The 18,565-nt window shown below is 42.1% G+C and overlaps 2 long non-coding RNA genes across 3 annotated transcripts in view; one reads left to right on the top strand and one right to left on the bottom strand.

Annotated features, from left to right (window-relative positions):
- The window catches only part of LOC119962814, a 31,434-nt gene extending 16,266 nt beyond the window's left edge, over positions 1-15,168 (bottom strand). Inside the window, exon 1 of the long non-coding RNA XR_005459971.1 lies at positions 14,340-15,168. This is a non-coding gene — a long non-coding RNA (uncharacterized LOC119962814). The remainder of the gene's footprint in view (positions 1-14,339) is intronic.
- On the top strand, positions 774-17,403 carry LOC119962820. 2 transcript variants are annotated; one of them, XR_005459976.1, is made up of 3 exons: positions 774-882; positions 5,677-5,810; positions 16,655-17,403. It is a non-coding gene; the product is annotated as an uncharacterized LOC119962820 (long non-coding RNA). The 2 variants fall into 2 exon arrangements; XR_005459973.1 differs by lacking the exon at positions 774-882 and adding an exon at positions 1,249-1,301.
- Positions 17,404-18,565: the final 1,162 nt, after the last annotated feature.

The following is an 18,565-nucleotide window of genomic DNA, read 5'->3' as shown; positions in this document are numbered from 1 at the left end:
AGTGCTCATTGTAAATTTCACTAACCTTTAACGACAGTACAAACCACCAAACACTTCTATTAACTCAACAACAGTCATAGAAATCAATCAGCAAATAATCTACCCTACATAGTTTCAGCACAAACTCCTAGCACTGGCACTGCAGGTCCAGTGCATCCCACACCACAACGTGTGCCTATGGAGTGGGTACACATCAGCGACCAGGGCTGCAAGAATACAGAGCCCAATTTTTCAGTATAAATATGTTGGGGGCTTGGAAAAGTATGGAACTTTTTGAAGTAACTGAGGGGTTCCCCATTATTTTTTTAGTATCCACTTTGGGGAGTAAGACCTTGATATAATTTTTTTTATTTTGCTGCCCCGGCAGTATTCTGGAAATTTACACCCAACGTTCTGAACACTGACAGCTGAATGTGAACACTGGGCTATCCAGTCAAGTGATAAAATGTGGGCCAGATGCAGTTTTGACAAAACAAAAAGTCCACTGCAGGTTACCATGGTTTCACGTGCTGGTTGGACTCCTGCCTGCTGAGGACCCAATTCCAGAGTTTAAGAGGGAAATTATTTTCTTCTTAAAACATTAAATCTGGAGTGGCGGTGGTGGTTGGAAGACAGGGTAAATGACACTGCACTGTAAATCAGCCCTGATATACATTTAATCATCCAAAGAAGCAGAAGGCAAATATTGGCGCAAAGTAGAAAATGGCATTCTGGTGTAGCCACCTTGAGATATACCATGTTAAAGTTGTCCTATTGTTTTCCTGGTGTCAGATTATGAGGCACATTCACCTAAATGGCTGTGCAAGGTTTTTTTTAAAAATAAGAGCGCTGGAAAATTAATTCCCTATTATGAGTTATGGTGGCATATGCAAACACGATGAGGTAAGTCAAATAAATAAGTGGTTAGAATAAGTGTGTTTGAAGTAGCGCTTTTTATTAGCTTGCAATGAATTGTCCATTAATTTGTATTGAAAATGTTTACAGCTATTAAAATGAGAAGAGATGACCAGTACAGATAGGATGCCAGATTGTTAATTACGCTATCAAAGTGTAATGGTACTTTGACCAGCAGCTGTTTTTATATCATTTTAAATTTACGGAGCCCTTGTGTCTACTCCAGTGTTAGACCTATTACACAAATGTTTATGTGACATCCAACAGCTGAGATTTGTGAAGATAACTAGGTGCCTCTAGATTGACAAAAAGGCACTCTCATTAATTCAAGTATCCAGACATCAGAAAGAAAAATGGTACATCCCAGATCACACCCATGTTTTTAACATGGACATTGCTCAGTGCAGGTGAGTACATTGAAAATGCAAAATTCTTTTATATATACTAAAGGGCATTTAAGTAGAACTACAACGGATAATACTCACTTTGCTAATGGTTTTATAAAATGCGCAATAATGATTACTGTTCCCAGTGGTATTGCTGCTTGGCAGTGTGAATTGTGGGAAAAAACAAGCAAGGATTAGGATTGCATTGGTTATGGCAAATCTCCAGAAAACGCTGATGTAATCTGCTTCTGCAGCAGACACCGCAGTCACTGGGGCAGTGCCTTTACATTCCACTTAGGTACTGAGTGTAGTACACAACTGTATCAAATCAAAGCTACAGGATGTGGCGTTTAAATCATCACAGTCTTCACTGAGCTGTTACTTCTTTCAAAAATGAGTTTCTACAAGGGCTTTACTTCATAGGCAAAACCAGGTTTTTAATCCATCAATCTGATCTGGATTTCAACACAGCTCCCAGGGGGAGAAGGCAAGTGTTCAGTAGTCTGAACTCCCTTCTCTGTATCCTTTGAATACCGTAGCTTTTAACGACAAAGGATATTTTTAACATTTAGAATTTTCTCCCTCCGTCAGTTTCATCTATCAAGCCGAAACCTCTTGATTGCTCACCTACTCTGTTTTTTTCTGAGGACAGGCTTTGAGGGATAACATAGTGGTGGTTGCTTGCGATCACCCATGATGCTGTAACATGACACTCATAAGCAAGGATGAGGCTCTTCCGTAGAGATGAACTTGTCAACCTTATGCAGGGATGAGGAATTACAGTTATGTAGACAGAAGGAGTTGGGACAAAAACAAAATAAAAACCACAAAATGCTGAGAGGATTCAGCAGGTCCGGAACGTTCAGCGGAAAGAGAAAACAAACAGGACAGCTTTTCGTGAAGGAGACGGATATTGAGGGTCAGGAAAGTTACCAAGTCCACAAACCCATCTCCATAACGAGGCCCCCTGCCCGCTATAATATGGTGTAGAGATGCCGGCGTTGGACTGGGGTGAGCACAGTAAGAAGTCTTACAACACCAGGTTAAAGTCCAACAGGTTTGTTTCAAACACGAGCTTTCAGAGCACTGCTCCTTCCTCAGGCTATAATATGGTTCCAGGGAGGCAGGGGAGGAATGGAGTCGGGACTTCCACCTCTGGAGGCAGAGATAAAGTGGGTGGATGACAACGCTGGCAGGTTGGAATGCCCAGCTCTGTTTATTGGGACATTAGACCAGTTGTAATGGCGAATATCAAGCCCTCAAACCATACCCCCCCTCTCAATCCCCCACCCACTCCACATAACCCTCATGCTCCCTTCATGTCCCCATAAGCCCCATCCCCATTCCATGCCCCTTCATAGCCCCCCAATGCCCTCTTATATCCAGCATGATGCTCCATGCTCCACGTATCTACTATTTGCTGTCCTTTCCCTCATGGACCTCAGGATCCCGATGGGATTTCCAAGCCTGCAGTTCCCACGAGCCATGGGAGTTTTTTGCCTGATGGTAGCCTCCTAATTTGCCACTGGAGGTCTCCAGTGCTGCTGGCCCGATTAGAGAGCCACAGTCCTGAAACTTTAGCAATCCCAATGGGAGAGATTGTCACTCCTAAAGCAGGCTGGAATCATTTTTTTTTTCATTTAAAAAAAAAATTTAGATTACCAAATTATTTTTTCCAATTAAAGGGGCAATTTAGCGTGGCCAATCCACCTACCCTGCACATTTTTGGGTTGTGGGGGCGAAACCCACGCAGATACGGGGAGAATGTGCAAACTCCACACGGACAGTGACCCAGAGCCGGGATCGAACCTGGGACCTCAGCGCCGTGAGGCAGCTGTGCTAACCACTAGGCCACCGTGCTGCCCAGAGCAGGCTACAATCATGACAGTGCCCGAACATGGAAGTATGGAAATAAGTAAGTTGAAATAACTACTGAGAGGGATCAAGTAAGAAGACCTTTCTTTTGAATGGAATGTTGGGGCCATAGGGAATATATTTTCTCCTCCGTGAAACTGGTGGTCTCCAGACACAGCCAGAAGGATGTTCCATTGCATTCAAATGCTAAATATTCTGACATGGAATATTCTCATATGCGCAAATGCAGTGGACGCGATTGAACCTGTCTGTTTTGGGCAGGTTTTGCAGGGTCATCCCTGACGATTGTAACACTGGGAAGGACCCCACTATCAAATGGCACTTTGTTGTGTTTTCAGGTCCCGGTGGGGAATGCCGCCTGGGCCGCACTGAGCGTCAATTCCTGCACTGAGGAGCACCGCTCCTCAACCCCCCATGCGATTTCCATATGCCCCCAATGCCCCACCTCACCTGTTGGAGGGTCCTTGTGCACCCATCCCCCGTACTCCACCTGATAAGAGTAGGGCTCCACTTTGGCACTGCCATCCTGGCACATTGGCAGTGCCCCTGCCAGCCTGGAAGTGCCACCTGGATCTTCTGATCCCGCCATTGTTAATGGAGATTTTCGTTCTGTTCATCCCCTGCCGGCGAAGATGGCTGGAATATTCCAGCCAGGGAGACTGTTCCCAATGGCTGAAGACTCAAAGGCTAGAGGACACAGGGCTACAGTGACTAGCAAAAGTGTTTTTTATGCAATGAGTGGTTAGGATTTGGAATGAAATGCTGGATAGGCGTGGGTCTCACCCCCACAACCCAAAGATGTGCAGGGTAGGTGGATTGGCCACGCTAAATTGCCCCTTAATTGGAAAAAAGAACTAGGTATTCTAAATTTAAAAAAAGAAAGAGCTGGCACAGACTCGATGTGCCAAATGGCCTCCTTCACGAACTCAAGCTCTACAATTGTTCGTTCAGAGTTCAGCAGCAAGGATACAACCAGTCACTTTGCATGGTGTGGACAAGAAAAGTAGAATCATGGAATTTACAGTGCATAAGTAAAATAGCAATTGGTATTGTCCAATTTTAGCGGAGCATAAAGTCAGGTACAATAAAAAGCCTCACAAGCATATCCTGCCAAAACTCTACCTCCCTAATCACAGCATTGAAATATATTTTGAATAACCCCGATTTTTCTTTTTACCTAGAAGCCCTGTCTGGAAAATTATTCAGAGAAGAATTGAATCACAGAATCCCTACAGTGCAAAAGGACGCCATTCGGCCCATCAGGCCTGCACCGGGGCAGCACGGTGGCGCAGTGAGTAGCACTGCTGCCTCACGGCGCCGAGGTCCCAGGTTCGATCCCGGCTCTGGGTCACTGTCCGTGTGGAGTTTGCACATTCTCCCCGTGTTTGCGTGGGTTTCGCCCCCACAACCCAAAAAGGTGCAAGCTAGGTGGATTGGCCACTCTAAATTGCCCCTTAATTGGAAAAATGATTGGGTACACTAAATTTATAAAAAAAAAAGGCCTGCACCGACCCTCTGAGAGAACTACCTACCTGGGCCCACACCCCCACCCTATTCCTGTAACCCAACCTAACATTCTGGACACTGAGGGACAATTTTAGCATGGCCAATCCACCTAACCTGCACATCTTTAGACTGTGGGAGGAAATCGGAGCACCCGGTGGAAACCCACGCAGACATGCAAATTCCGCACTGACAGTCAGTCACCCGAGGCTGGAATTGAACAGCTGGAATTGAACCCGGGTCCCTGGCGTCTTGAGGCAGCCATGCTAAACATTGAGCTACTGTGTCGCCCTACTAAAAAATTTATTACTCTTTCAAGTGAAGGAAGTATTTTTGACATCTTTCTGAAATTTACTTTCCCGTACTGCAATTGTAAATATTCTCTGTTCCACTTTCTTCACTAGGCATTGAAATAATAATGGAAATTGCCTTATCGATACTACTTTATATTTTTTTGACCTTGTGGTTGCCCTCTTAACTGTCTTATTTCTTGCAAATCACAAGCATATATCTTCACAGCGCTTTCTCCCTATACATGCGATCCCTCTTGTTCTCCGATGCATTCTTCCTAATGCACACGTATCTTTTTAGTGGTACGGGGATCACAGTGGACTATGTACTTTGACTAGCCTGACCAATTGTCATAGAATCTTAAACATAACACCTTATGTATATCCCATCAATCTGTGAGCTTTTTAAATTGTCGCACGACACTGTCTAGTCAGTGAAAGCAATTAATCTTTCTACTATTCCTAGATTCCTTTCTGCAACACGGTGCTCTAATATTGTTCCACTCACTACAAACACAATTTTAATAGCGAAAGTGCATTTCTTTACTTCTGTTATAATTCTACTTCATTTTGATATTTGCCTGGCCAATTTCAGAACCACATTGCAGAACCAATCTAAATCATTTAACAACTCTTTTCATTACATTCTGTGCCTCATTCAACAATTTTAATGTTGTCACTGATTTAACAACTTTAGTCAATCCTGATCATTTTGTTTAATTATGCAGCTGATTGCCATGAAAACAAAGCTCAGAATCCTGGAATGCTACACCACACCAATTTTGACATACGGAAGCGAATGTCGGCCGATCTGTGAAGCAATGCAGAGAAGTATTGAAGCTGCTGAATCGTGGTTTTTGAGGTGAATAATGAAGATATTTTGCACAGGTCACATTGCCAATGAAGGGGCGCTAGTGAAATCTGAGAGCAAAAGAACTCTGCTGAGCAAGATCAGGAAAAGACAGTTGGAATTTCCTGAGCACATAAGGTACATAGTAAAGGAGATTGGTTTAGGCAAAGAATGATCTTTCAAAAGAACCTCACAAACTGGATGAATGTACCACCAATGAAAATGATCCATCCCTCCAGAGCAAGATTAGCATGGAGGTCCATGGCCTCCAATGACCTCTTGGGGAATGGTATCTGAAAAGAGGGATGTAGCCTAGAAACTACAGGGGCTCACGCAGTACCACACTCTATGCCCCTCCCGTTATGCCTCCAGTCACCATTGGCAATAGTCAGACTTTTCACAGTAGAACTAAGCGACACAATTAAAAAATAAGGGGCTTCCCAATTAAGACAGTGATTAGGAAAGAAAAATCTGTGAGGCCGGCACAATGGCACAGTGGTTAGCACCATGGATCCGGGTTCAATTCCAGCCTTGGTGACTGCCGGTGTGCAGTTTGCACATTCTCCTGTGTCTGCGTGGGTGTCCTCCGGATGCTCAGAAGTTTCCTACAGTCCAATGGTGTGCAGGTTAGGTGGATTGGCTCTTTGAGTCCAACGATGTGGAGTTCCAGGGATAGGGTGGGGGTTTGGGCCTAGGTAGGATGCTCTTTCAAGAGGGTTGGTGCAGACTCTTTGGTTGAATGGCCTCCTTCAGCACTGTAGGGATTTTATGGTTATGAGTCTGTGGAACTCCCTTCCCCAGAGAGTGATGGAGGCAGGGCCATTCAACATCCTTTAAGGCTTATTTAGATAGATTCTTGATTGGTCAGAGAGTCAAAGGGTATGGGGGTCGGAAGGAAAGCAGAGATGAGGCCAGACCAGTCATGTTCTTATTGAATGGCGGGGTAGGCCCAAGGGAATGAATGGTCCACTCCTGCACCTGATTTGCATGTTCATACGCTCTATTTTAAAACTAGTTTCTTATCCTGTCCTATGTACATCCTGTCTTATGTCCAAGTCAGGATTCCTGTGAACATTTTGTGTGGAATTTTATCAAAGTCATCTTGGCTGTCTAAGTTACCTATACCATCGAGAATGCCACAATCTACTCTCTCAACATCCTCTGACAAATCTTTACTATTGAGTTTCTCTTTCCCAATGCATATTTTGTTTATCTGCAGCTGTTAAAAGGCGAGATCAAGAAACTAAACACTTTTTCTGTCTGATCTGGTGAATTGGAAGTTTACTGAGAGCGCATGATAAGTCAGCACTGGGCCCCAACGACTGAAGACAAATCTCCACAAATAGCTGCAGTTGCCAAAAATGGTGGAGGACCTTCTAAGCTGCCCCAGCTGCTTCACTCCCTCTTATATAGTATATTATCCATCACATTTCTTCTTCTCAAGGTCAAAAGAAAAGCCATACAGACTTGAAAAGTTAACTTTGTTTTCTCTCTCTGCAGATACTGTCAGAACTGCTGAGTTTCCCCAGCATTTTTTTCAGATTCTATCATCCGTGATATTTTGGTTTTAGTTTAAAGACGCATCTCGTTGCTCTGAGACTTTGTCCCAGTTGCTATAAAAACAAGAAAAAAAACAGCTCTCTATCCCTCACCCAGAACACATTCCCATACGCCATCCTTCACAGCTCATGTCCCCTACCTGCTTCCATGACCCTCATACCCGTCATGTTAATCTGTGTCTCTATACCCACCCCCTTAGATTGGATTTGGATTTATTTTCACATGCACCGAGGTACAGTGAAAAGTAGTGTTCTGCATACGGTCCAGGCAGATCGTTCCATACATGAAAAGCATAGGACATACAAAAGATACACAATGTAAATACATAGTCATAGACAGCGGGTGAAGCATACGGAGTGTAGTACTATTCAGTGGAGAAGATACATGTAGAGATCAGTTCAGTCCATAAGATGGTCATTCAGGAGTCTGGTAACAGCAGTGAAGAAGCAGTTTTTGAATCTGATAGAGCGTGTTCTCAGACTTTTGTATCTCCTCCATGATGGAAGATGTTGGAAGAGAGAATAACCCGGGTGGGAAGGGTCTTTGATTATGTTGCCCGCTTTCCCAAGGCAGCAGGAGGTGTAGACAGAGTCAATGGATGGGAGGCGGATTTGTGTGATGGACTTGGCTGTGTTCATAACTCTTTGTAGTCTCTTACGGCCTTGGGCTAAACAGTTGCCATACCAGTCTGTGATGCAGCCAGATAGGATGTTTTCTATGGTGCATCTGTAAAAATTGACAAGGGCAATGTGGGCATGCCAAATTTCCTTAGTTTGCTGAGGAAGTATAGGTAGCTGTTGTGCTTCTTGGTGGTAGCGTCGATGTGGTAGACCAGGACAGATTGTTGGTGATGTGCACACCTAACAATTTGAAGCTGTTAACTATCTCCTCCTCGGCACCATTGATGCAGACAGGGGGGGTGCATGATACTTTATTTCCTGAAATCAATGGCCAGTTCCTTAGTTTTGCTGACGTTAAGGGAAAGATTGTTGTCATTACACAACCTTGCTCTTTTATAGACCCTTTGCCAACTTAGTGGTGATCCCGGCATGATCGGCAGTCCCGACTGGTATCTATGTGCTGCGTCGAAGCCTTTAAATTTACCTTAAGAATAAACCCATGTTTGTATCACTATCTCGGATCTCCTGAAGATTTTATAATAACCACTTGAAGCAGTCAATCAAACTGTTAACCTAAAGGTCCCCACTGTGATAATGATAGGTTGCAGAATCAGTCAAACAGCAGTAATCCCATAATGATAACCCTCATGTGTATGTCAACAGACAGCGAGTGCAATTGTAAGCAGCCACAGCAGGTTGGGATTTACCAAAAGGTTTAAAGGACTCAGGTACTTAAATGACTTGACAGCCTGGCAATTCCACTGAGTTTGTCCACTTTTTATGAACACCTGTGTTGATTCTTAACAATACCAAAGAGCACAATACCTCTCCCAAAAGGGTACCTGGACCTTTCCAAAATGGAACCTTCCCTTTCCAAGTAACTCCTGCAGCCTTAGACAATTTCCTCAAATGTCTAAAGCCCATGTGTCATGTTTTGGACATCCCAGTTCTGAAAACTGCATGTTTGAAGGCAGCTACACATTTACATGTGCAGCTGCCTCTGAGGCATGAATGTATGAACTGCAACTTGCTCCCATTCCCTTCCCCCCTCCTCCACACCCCATCCTCCCACCACAAGTGAAAATGGGTTTTGAGAAAGGTGCAGAACCCTTCCAGCTTTATCATAATCCTGGCCTAAATTTCACTTAAGTTTGACAAAGTGCCAAGTCAGTTGTATAAGTAAAATATGATATTTCATAATGTTTTGCTTTAAATCTCATTTCTCTTGCCTTATGAGGTTGATTATGAACCTGCAGAGAAAACACATTTGTACGAGTGGACTTTTAAATCTTACTAAACTGCACAGGAGGGATATTATTCAAGTGAACAATACAGCTGTAGTACAGGGTGCATGATTCTCCATTGGCCAAAGAAGCTGAAATATGCACTTTTAAAATTGATACTTTTTGTTTTGGGGAAAAGAACTTGGCTGTTGATAAATAATCCTACACTGGAAAATACAAGATTCATCTTTTATCTGACATCTGGGGCTGACTTATTAGTTCGATAGAAATCCATGTCATCCATGAGTTATGATGTAATTCCCAGATATTAGATTCAAAGGCTGCAGAATTCCGCTTGCCAACTAGCCCAGGGTGAACCATTCCTCACCTTTGCCTCACCAGCTTGGAAATAAGATCAGAAAGTGTTTTCCCTGCATTTCCATCGTTGTTTTTTTCTCTCCCTGCCACGTCTGGTCCTTTGTGGCCTGCTGTTGTCTTCCTCTCTTCCTGGATACCTTGCCCCAGTGATGGATTTTATTCAGGATTTGAATTCATTCCGTTGAGTTTCAGATAAAGTTCCAGTTTTCAGCCATCGAAAAGTCAACATAAACATGTGAGATGGGGAGCGGGGAGGGGGGAGGAAGAAATGCTGCTTGTTAAACAGTGAATCTATGTAAAATATGTTTCCTGTGCACAGGCTTAAGTTTCGCCCGGTCACTGTACACACGCAGGTCTTCCATATTATCTCAAACATGTTACATATTCCATATACATTTATTACACCGAGGATTAGAGACAGCAGTCGGGCTCAATTGGAAATCAAAATTGGACACAAGTAGAATAAGAGCAAAATGTAATGGGAACGTGAGCTGAATTGGAATAGCACAGCTGCGTTTCCAATGCAATACATTTTTTTTGCAGCAGAAATGCAGCAATTGTGATCAATATTTTAAAGAAAATGAAGAATCACTGACTTCAATGCTTGACGACTAGCCTTTTGTTTTGTAACTGGGAGGAGTTTGTGTGAAGATTTTCTGTGTCTTTTGACCTCCCTAAAATTTATTGACTTGCTAACGACTGCCCGGATTGCATTCTGAGAGTTTGGACCACCAGATTGTTTTACCACCGTGCTGGCATGAGAATTGGTGAATCACTCCAGAAAGCTGGTGTTTCCTTCCTGCCTGAATGGACTTTGGAGGAGAACGGATGAATGGATTTGCCAATATGCGCTGAAAGTGAAATGTGAATGGAGTAATGAGCCGATGCAAGTGGAGTGACATGGCGAAATACATCAGACTTAATAGTTGCAATCTGACAGACTCCATGCGATAAGGAAACAGAATAGGATTTTTGCAACTGAGTTAACCCCAGCCCTTTTCACAATGCAGTCTTTGAAAACTGCAGAAAACGTATGCTGTGAAAAGAGGATATTTAAAATGGTTAGAGGAGGAGGAAGGGGAGAGGGGCGGGTTTAGAGACAGGAGAGGGAAATAAGGGGAGGGGAAAAAAAGGGGAGAAGTGTTTTTTCGAACTGTTTGTAACCTGTTGCAAGTTAATTACAGTTTGTGAATGTAACATTGTGTTAGAAATAAAATGCATTTTTAAAAAAAGAATTATTTAACTGTTAATTGTAAATATTTCTTTGATGTTAATGTGGTTAATGCTGCGTTTCGATTAAAGTTTGTTTTAACATTTAAAAAAGATAAGGACTCACGGCAACTATTTTATAATTGGTTATGGCATATCAGGAAGGCTGAGGAGGAGTTATCATTTACAGTGCAAATATAGCACTCTTTTCTGAATAACCACTTTTCAGCTTGCGAGCAGAATGTGGCGTTACTCCAGCTAAGGGAAAAATGCACGAGCAGAATGTTTCCCTCTCATAAATAATTTTGTAAACAGAAGTTCAGTTGTATATTTATTTGTTCCTGAACAGGAACTCCATACTGTTAGCATACAGTGTAAATCTAACACCTATATATCAGACCAGCTTTGTTAAGTACGAAACGCTTTCACAACACTGGCTTCTCCCCATGCACTAATTTCAATGAAAAATGACTTCATAGGCTCAGAAGTAAATGCACTTCACATGTGTACATTTGCTTAACAAACATCTGCCATCAATCGGTGAGCAAGAATGCGAAGCTCTGCAACAATCAAACACTTGCGCCACATTTTGTCTTACAATGTTACCAACATACACAGAGATTTAAAGTAAACATGCACACACTGTGCAAATATGTGTGTTGAGATCACATGCCCAACCAGTGTCTACTACTCATTTTTTATTTACTAATCAGAAGTACAATCAGCCACATCTGTGGTCCCAGTTGGTCACATTTGGCTTGTGGTTCATTTTATCATTACACTGGGTGCCTTATTTATACAAAAAATAAAAAATCCTCATGTACATGAATGATGCTTATTTCTGAAGATGTACTGAAAGGAATTCATTTGAAGCAAATATCAACTCCGATTATTACACAGCAGGTACTTTAAAATATTCCAAGTAGAATTTGCATATCATTGACTCATATTTTAACTCGGTGTTTCACCAGGTAATTATGAACGTTTAGGGACAATGGCTTGTGACATGTGCTGTTATCTCTCTCTGCATTGAGGCAAGCTAATGTCCAATGCTATATATTTGCAATGGTGATGGAAGTAAAGTGTCAGTGGTGCTGAATCTTGCTGTTAAATAACACAAATAATACAAGCAGACTTATTAAAATATGGTGCAATTTCAAACTGCAGCCAAAGATTCTGAATTGCTGTCACACTGAGCTGAATGTCATATTCCATTAGAAGGAATTGACAAATCATCCTCACCGTGTATTTGCTATATTCTGTTGTGAGATATAAAACAATGGGACAATGAAGTTGGTTTATATATTGTACATGAATTGCATTGTTGAAACCGCGCCTCCTCCATTCAATCTGAAAGCAGAACGGAAAGAAGCCAAGTGTCTATTGTGTAGCATAATTCAGACTTGTTATCATTGGCACTGCCTGAACAACAGTTAATCAATTAGTGATTTTTAAATCAATGCCAGCTCTTTATGAAGCATCCTCCAGACAAAAAAAAAAGGTAGATTCTATTGTGACAGCAATTAGAATAAGCTGGCCAAAGCTGAATTAGGCTTAATAAAGTGCATAGACTAAATAGATAAACACAAAATGCTCAAAAGTGCCCAGAGATTTATTATTAAAACGAGTTGTATTCCCATGGTAGTCTGAGATCTGGAACACATGTTCACTTGCCAACCTGATCTTTCACTTTAAAGCCACTGGCCAAGTATTCCCTCTGGAGAAGTGATCCAAATAGGGATATCATGAAGTCAATTAGTGGCTCATTGATCTTGCTGCCGGATGTTTTGATTTCTAAATTGTCACCTCTCGATGGGGAGAGGTGAAGTTATCTAATCTGAGAAGGGTTTTCAATTCTATTTGTTGATGTTTTATACGAAATGTGATGCTTCAAGTGTGACAAATGTGGCAGCTGTATGTATAAAAAAAACCTTTGGGTGGCATTTAATGGAGGTGACAGTGTCTTGCCACCGGCTGGAAAGCTGGCAAGAGCCTGCCCCCTACCCTGCCCGTCACCTGCTTGAGGGAAGGCCTGACAAATTAAATTCCATTCGGGCACTTCACTCATCAGTGGCGTGCATTCCCCAAGATCAAAAACCTGGAAGTGGAGGTCCCACCCGCCATAAGCTGCAGAGGGATGAAATGCCAACAGCTCTATTGAACCCAAGTGCCACCATCGAGATAATGGCTGCTGTAGGTTCAGTACTAACCTGAGGCTTGGGAGCATTGCGGGATCCCAGACAGAGGTTTATGATAGGGGATGGAGACTGAGGTTGGTGAGTGGGGGAGGGGTGGGGAAGAGGCTTAGCAGCAAGAGCAGAGGGGATGGCTCTCACTGGACACAGGTTTCCTTCCCAAAGATGGGTTGCTCAACCAGGCACTGAGCACCTTTCAAGGAGGGATGCCCCATCCTGGCCCTGAGGAACCCAGAAACAACCCCTCACGGGTTTACATGTCATAGTCCCTGCGTTGTGTATCCTTGCCCATGACAGGACTAATACAACTAATGGCAGGATGAGACCCGTAAGTGGGTCTCAACTGGCAGAGGGATGGGAAGGCAATCCATGGGCCTTCTCCTCATGGACTTAATCAGAATGCAGGACAGGATCCCAGATTCCCACCGTCCCACCCGGTTAAACACACCTAGTCAGCTGATTCACCACAGGAGACGGCATTAAATTTTGCCCTTCATGGGTTCATGCACTTTTCTGTCTACAAACCTTTACATCCTGTTGTTGCATCTTTGCCATAACTCTCTGTCATCTTTTTCCATCGCAATTATTCATTTCAAATTCTTATGTCCACATTTATAGTAGAATCGGTGTAAATAAACTCCATTTTACCACAACTCCCTCCCACCGATGGTTGACACTCCGACATTCAAGTTGGAGTTCTGCCATCTCCTCAAACTGTACCATGAAAAAATATTTATGCATCAACCACTTAACTCTCTTTTTCCCAAATTGTGGCAAATGTTGTTATCGAACTATAATACACTTTTCACTTTATTGTTACTCATAAAAAATGGAAATTATACGACTTTAAGCCTCAGTATATTTGTACTGTGCCTGGACGTCACTTTTCAAGAGATTATTTTGTTCTTGCAATCTGAAGCACCTCTTCATTTCTCTTATAGTTTGCATCCAACTTCTCATACACATTTTAAAGGCCTCTATTTTCTTCCTTTACTGTCTAAACTTCTGAGATAAACAGGAAAGTGAATAGAATGATGGAATATAGCATCTTATGAGTTATATTCCTTGTTAGAAGCTTGAATGTTATTGTTGGCAACACCTCCTTCATCGTAAACTTACTTTTGTTTATCTATATCCTTCTAAATTTCAGCATCCTGTCTACCATCTTCTGTTAGGATTTGTCCGAAATAGACAAAATTATCTAATTTTTTCCAGCATGACACCATCCACCATCCACTTCAATTTACACTCTAGGTTCTTCTAATTGAGACTTTCTAATTATCATAATGTTTGTCTTTTTGGTGTGTATAATCGAACCGTATTCAAATCTTCTGGATGTTACTTGATCTACAATACCTTTTAGGGCCTCTTCTGATTCTGCAAGTGACGCTGTGTCATCAACGTTATAGTCACTGTTGTAATGCAGGAAACCCATCAGCCAACTGGATTCACGATATGCTCCCACAAGCAGTGATGTGATAATGACCAGATAATCTGTTTGTACAATGTTGATTGAAGGATTAATATTGCCCAGACAGCGTGGATAACTCCCCTGTTCTTTTTTTAGAACAGTGCCATGGGAGCTTTAACATTCACCAGTGCAGAGAAGACCTTGGTTTAACATATCAGCTGAAAGATATCACCACTTGTTAGTTCCAATAATTGAATGTTGAGGAAGAATAGGTCTGAAGCTAATCTGTACCTTAAAATCGGTTTACTCCCAAGACCCTCCAAGTTTCTTCCCAACTCAGCATTTCAGCAGTCTCCATTTATAATGTTTTGATTAACCAACAAGAAAAAGGGGACAAATTAACAGAAGATAGATAAAATTACGAAATTCAAGGGTTTCACCATTTATACTATTTTGGTTATGTCAATTAAACTAAATTAAACAAATGAAAAGACTGATCCCTGAAACGGACACTGCATTGAACAAAAACAAATCATAAAGGAAGCTGAAAACAACCAAGGAAAATGTTATTAAAGGGGTTAATGAAACACACCACTCCCCGCGGTGCCCACCGGGCATGGAAATGTCCCCATTTATAGGTGGACCAAGACCCATCATCTGTGTAACAATGCAATTGCCTTAACAATGTAATTGCCATTAAACCTTTCCAGAGTAATTGTAATTTAACAAGTTATTGCCATAAAACCTTAGCAATGTAATTAATAAGATGTCAGCACTTCTGACAATGCAGCACAACCTCAGTTCTGCACTGGAATATATGTGCTGATTTTCCGTGCTTAAGCCATGAAGTGTGATGCAGAGGAAGGAGTGCCACCAGCTGATCGCAGCTGACATATGTTTATGTCTATAATATATTAAAAAATTAATCTGCTAACTGCATTTATTTCCTACCTATAATTCTTCCTGCTCTTGTCACACTGTTATATTAACTTTTCCATTCTAAAAGTACACATTCTAATGCAAACTTTAAATATATACTTATACTGTAATCATACCTTCCAACCAGTGGAGGTACTATTGCACACCTAGATCCTCAAATGGTACAACAATAAACTCCTATTCTCTAAATTAAATTTTCTTCTTCCCCAATTGCTGTAGGTTTTGCTGTTAAACTCTAAAATTATTTTATGGTTTCATGAATCTAAAATGGGTACCATAAATGTTTATATTTCATGTGATGTATCTGCATGATGTGTCCATTAATCTCGAACCTCACTTTACTTGAAAACTCCAGACTACCCATTCGGAACACAATACATTCTTTATTTAACTTGTGCGGAATTTGGATGTTTGGATCCAAGCAAAAGGCTGCATGACATCATTCTTTTCTAGAACTTAATGGATCGGGAAGCAAACAAGCTTGGTCCAAATGGAATTAAAACTCATTTTGAAAAAGAGAACAGTTAAAAATATCTCCTCTGTTTAATTGGTGCAAGTTGCAAATATAGACGTAAAGATTTTTAAGTCTGCATGTACTCCTGTTGCTAGCACTACAGGAGTCCAGATTATCTCCCTTGTTCTTCCGACACATTAAAACAAATCAAGAATGTTTGTGTCTGGCCTCTGCTCAACATTTGCTCTGTTCCACAGATTCTTACCAGCTACCAAACACCAACTGTAATTTCTCCCTTGAGCAAAGTAAATAAATGCTCTCTCTAGTCAGTCAGTGTAGTTGTATATTTTGAAAATGTTAACTTGCACAGACAAAGTTAATGTAGTGTTCTTATGACCCAGTGCAGTCTGGATTGTATTTGTTTGTGTTATATTTCTGCCAAATATGTGTCAGATGGGGTGAAAGTTCTTCCTCCACATTTTCAATGTGCCATGGCATTTCCACAGAGCTCCGTGCATTTTTGCCATTCATACTTCAAAATGATGGGTTCTTGAGAGTAGATTTTCATTTCTTGTATTGATGGAAACCAGGTGGAAGCAAACCCATTACATACCCTACCCAATTTCCTTTTCCTTTAAACTCGAAGAAGAGGGAAATCAGGCAGGATGTAAAACTGGTTGCAGAAAGTTACATTTTCTGCCAATGCTGAAAGTGAAAATCAGCTCAAAAATGTTACCATTGCACAAGGAGTGATGTTGTAAGATTTGCAGTGTTTGAATGCCCTTTATGTTTCTTTATTTGCTAATGCCTTACTGTTATTTCCATCTCCTATCCACCGCCTACATTGACAGTACCTTCATTTATTAGCAGGCAAGAATGATCCAGTTGACACTGTGTAAATTCCACTCCGTGGACAATGCAAACAAATTCCAACTGAAGTGGAGTGGGAAGAGATTCATCCAACCAGTTTGCTCAGAGGATCCCTACCGGGACGTCCAAGAACAAATGTCATAGTTTTGTAACATGAGCACGTGATTAAAGTGATGCCTCATGGCAGAAGTGAATAAAAGGCAGGGATTTGGGTGATGTTGAAATATTTTAGTTAACAAAGCTAATGATGTATTATGATGTTTCTCAGCAGCATTCTGATCTGTTCTAGATCATTGGTCAGCCCAAGGAATCCAAAGTATGGATTTCCAAGTGAAATTTAAAATGTGCCAGCATTATTGTTACAGTACTGACTCTCTTATGGTAACTTCTTACATCTTTTCTTTATTTTAGCTTTTCCTCCACGATTCTCTCTCATCCATTTCTGTCCTGAAGTGTTGACCTCTTGGCTTCATGTGGCTCCATAGGGGCCAGAGGCCCACTCGTGCCTTACCTTACATATGAGCCTAGAAAATGAGCATCAACATAATGCTGTCCTCACCTGAGATCCACACGAACACACATCAGGAGTCTGATGGAATACTCTCCAATTGCCTGGCTGAGTGCAGTCCAAAAACACTCAAGTAGCTTGACACCATCAGGGGAAAAGCAGCCCAATTGACTTGCACCACATCAACAAACATTCACTTCCTCCATTATCGACAGCCAGCAGCAGCAGTGTGTACCATCGAAAAGATGTGCTGCAGGAACTCACCAAGGCTCCTGAGACAGCACCTTACAAACCGATGACCACTGCCATCTAGAAGGGCAAGGGTAGCAGATACATGGGAACACCACCACCTGGAAGTTCCCATCCAACTCATCATCCTAACTTGTAAATATATTGCTGTTCCTTCACTGAGTCCAACTCCTGGAACTCCATCTCTAACAGCGCTGTGGTAATACCTATACCATATGGACTGCAGCGGTTCAAAAAGGCAGCTCACCACCACCTTCTCACAGGCAATTAGGATGGGCAATAAATGCTGGTCTAGCCAGTGATGCCCACATCCCATAAATTAATTTTTAAAATGCTCTTTCAGTAGCTTGTTACATAATTATTAGGAGTAGATTCTGTGGTTATGTTCTCCCACTCCCCTCCCACCCAACTCAAAGGAACTGAACAACAAAAGAAACTATTTGCAAACATCACCTTTAATATAGTAAACTTCTGTGGCGTTTCACATCTGTATTAGCAAATATAAATTGACACTGAGATGAGGAGGTACAAGACTGGGTTATCATCCTTGAGGCAGGTAGCAGAAATTGGGAAAATTCCCAGCTGGGCCCACCTGCCTCTGGAGAAAGTGATCCTAAGGACAGGATTCCCATTGTTGGGTGCGTGGGTGAGGGCCACAGTCGGGCTAGCTAGCCCGGGGAAATGTTTGGAGGTAGCCACAGGGGCTGCCAGGTGCGGGTGAGAGGGGAGGGGGTCTGTTTAAAAGGCCCGCCTCGGTGCTCAGTTATAATAAAAAAGCAGGGGGATGGGAACCTGAATTGCAGCTCCAGTATACAGGAGGTTGAGAGTAGTGAGGTCATGAGTAAGGCTTCAAGGTCGCAGGAGTGTACCGGCAGGCAGGAAGGTGGTTTGAAGTGTGTCTACTTCAACGCCAGGAGCATCTGGAATAAGGTGGGTGAACTTGCAGCATAGGTTGGTACCTGGGACTTCGATGTTGTGGCCATTTCGGAGACATGGATAGAGCAGGGACAGGAATGGTTTTTGCAGGTTCCACGGTTTAGATGTTTCAGTAAGCTCAGGGAAGGTGGTAAAAGAAGGGGAGGTGTGACATTGTTTGTTAAGGACAGTATTACGGTGGCAGAAAGAACGTTTGATGAGGACTCTGTTCTTGA

The sequence above is a fragment of the Scyliorhinus canicula genome, chromosome 1, assembly GCF_902713615.1.
Source record: "Scyliorhinus canicula chromosome 1, sScyCan1.1, whole genome shotgun sequence".
Classification (NCBI taxonomy): domain Eukaryota; kingdom Metazoa; phylum Chordata; class Chondrichthyes; order Carcharhiniformes; family Scyliorhinidae; genus Scyliorhinus; species Scyliorhinus canicula.
The sequence above is the reverse complement of the archived record's forward strand: the minus strand, read 5'-3'. Positions and strand labels throughout refer to the sequence as shown.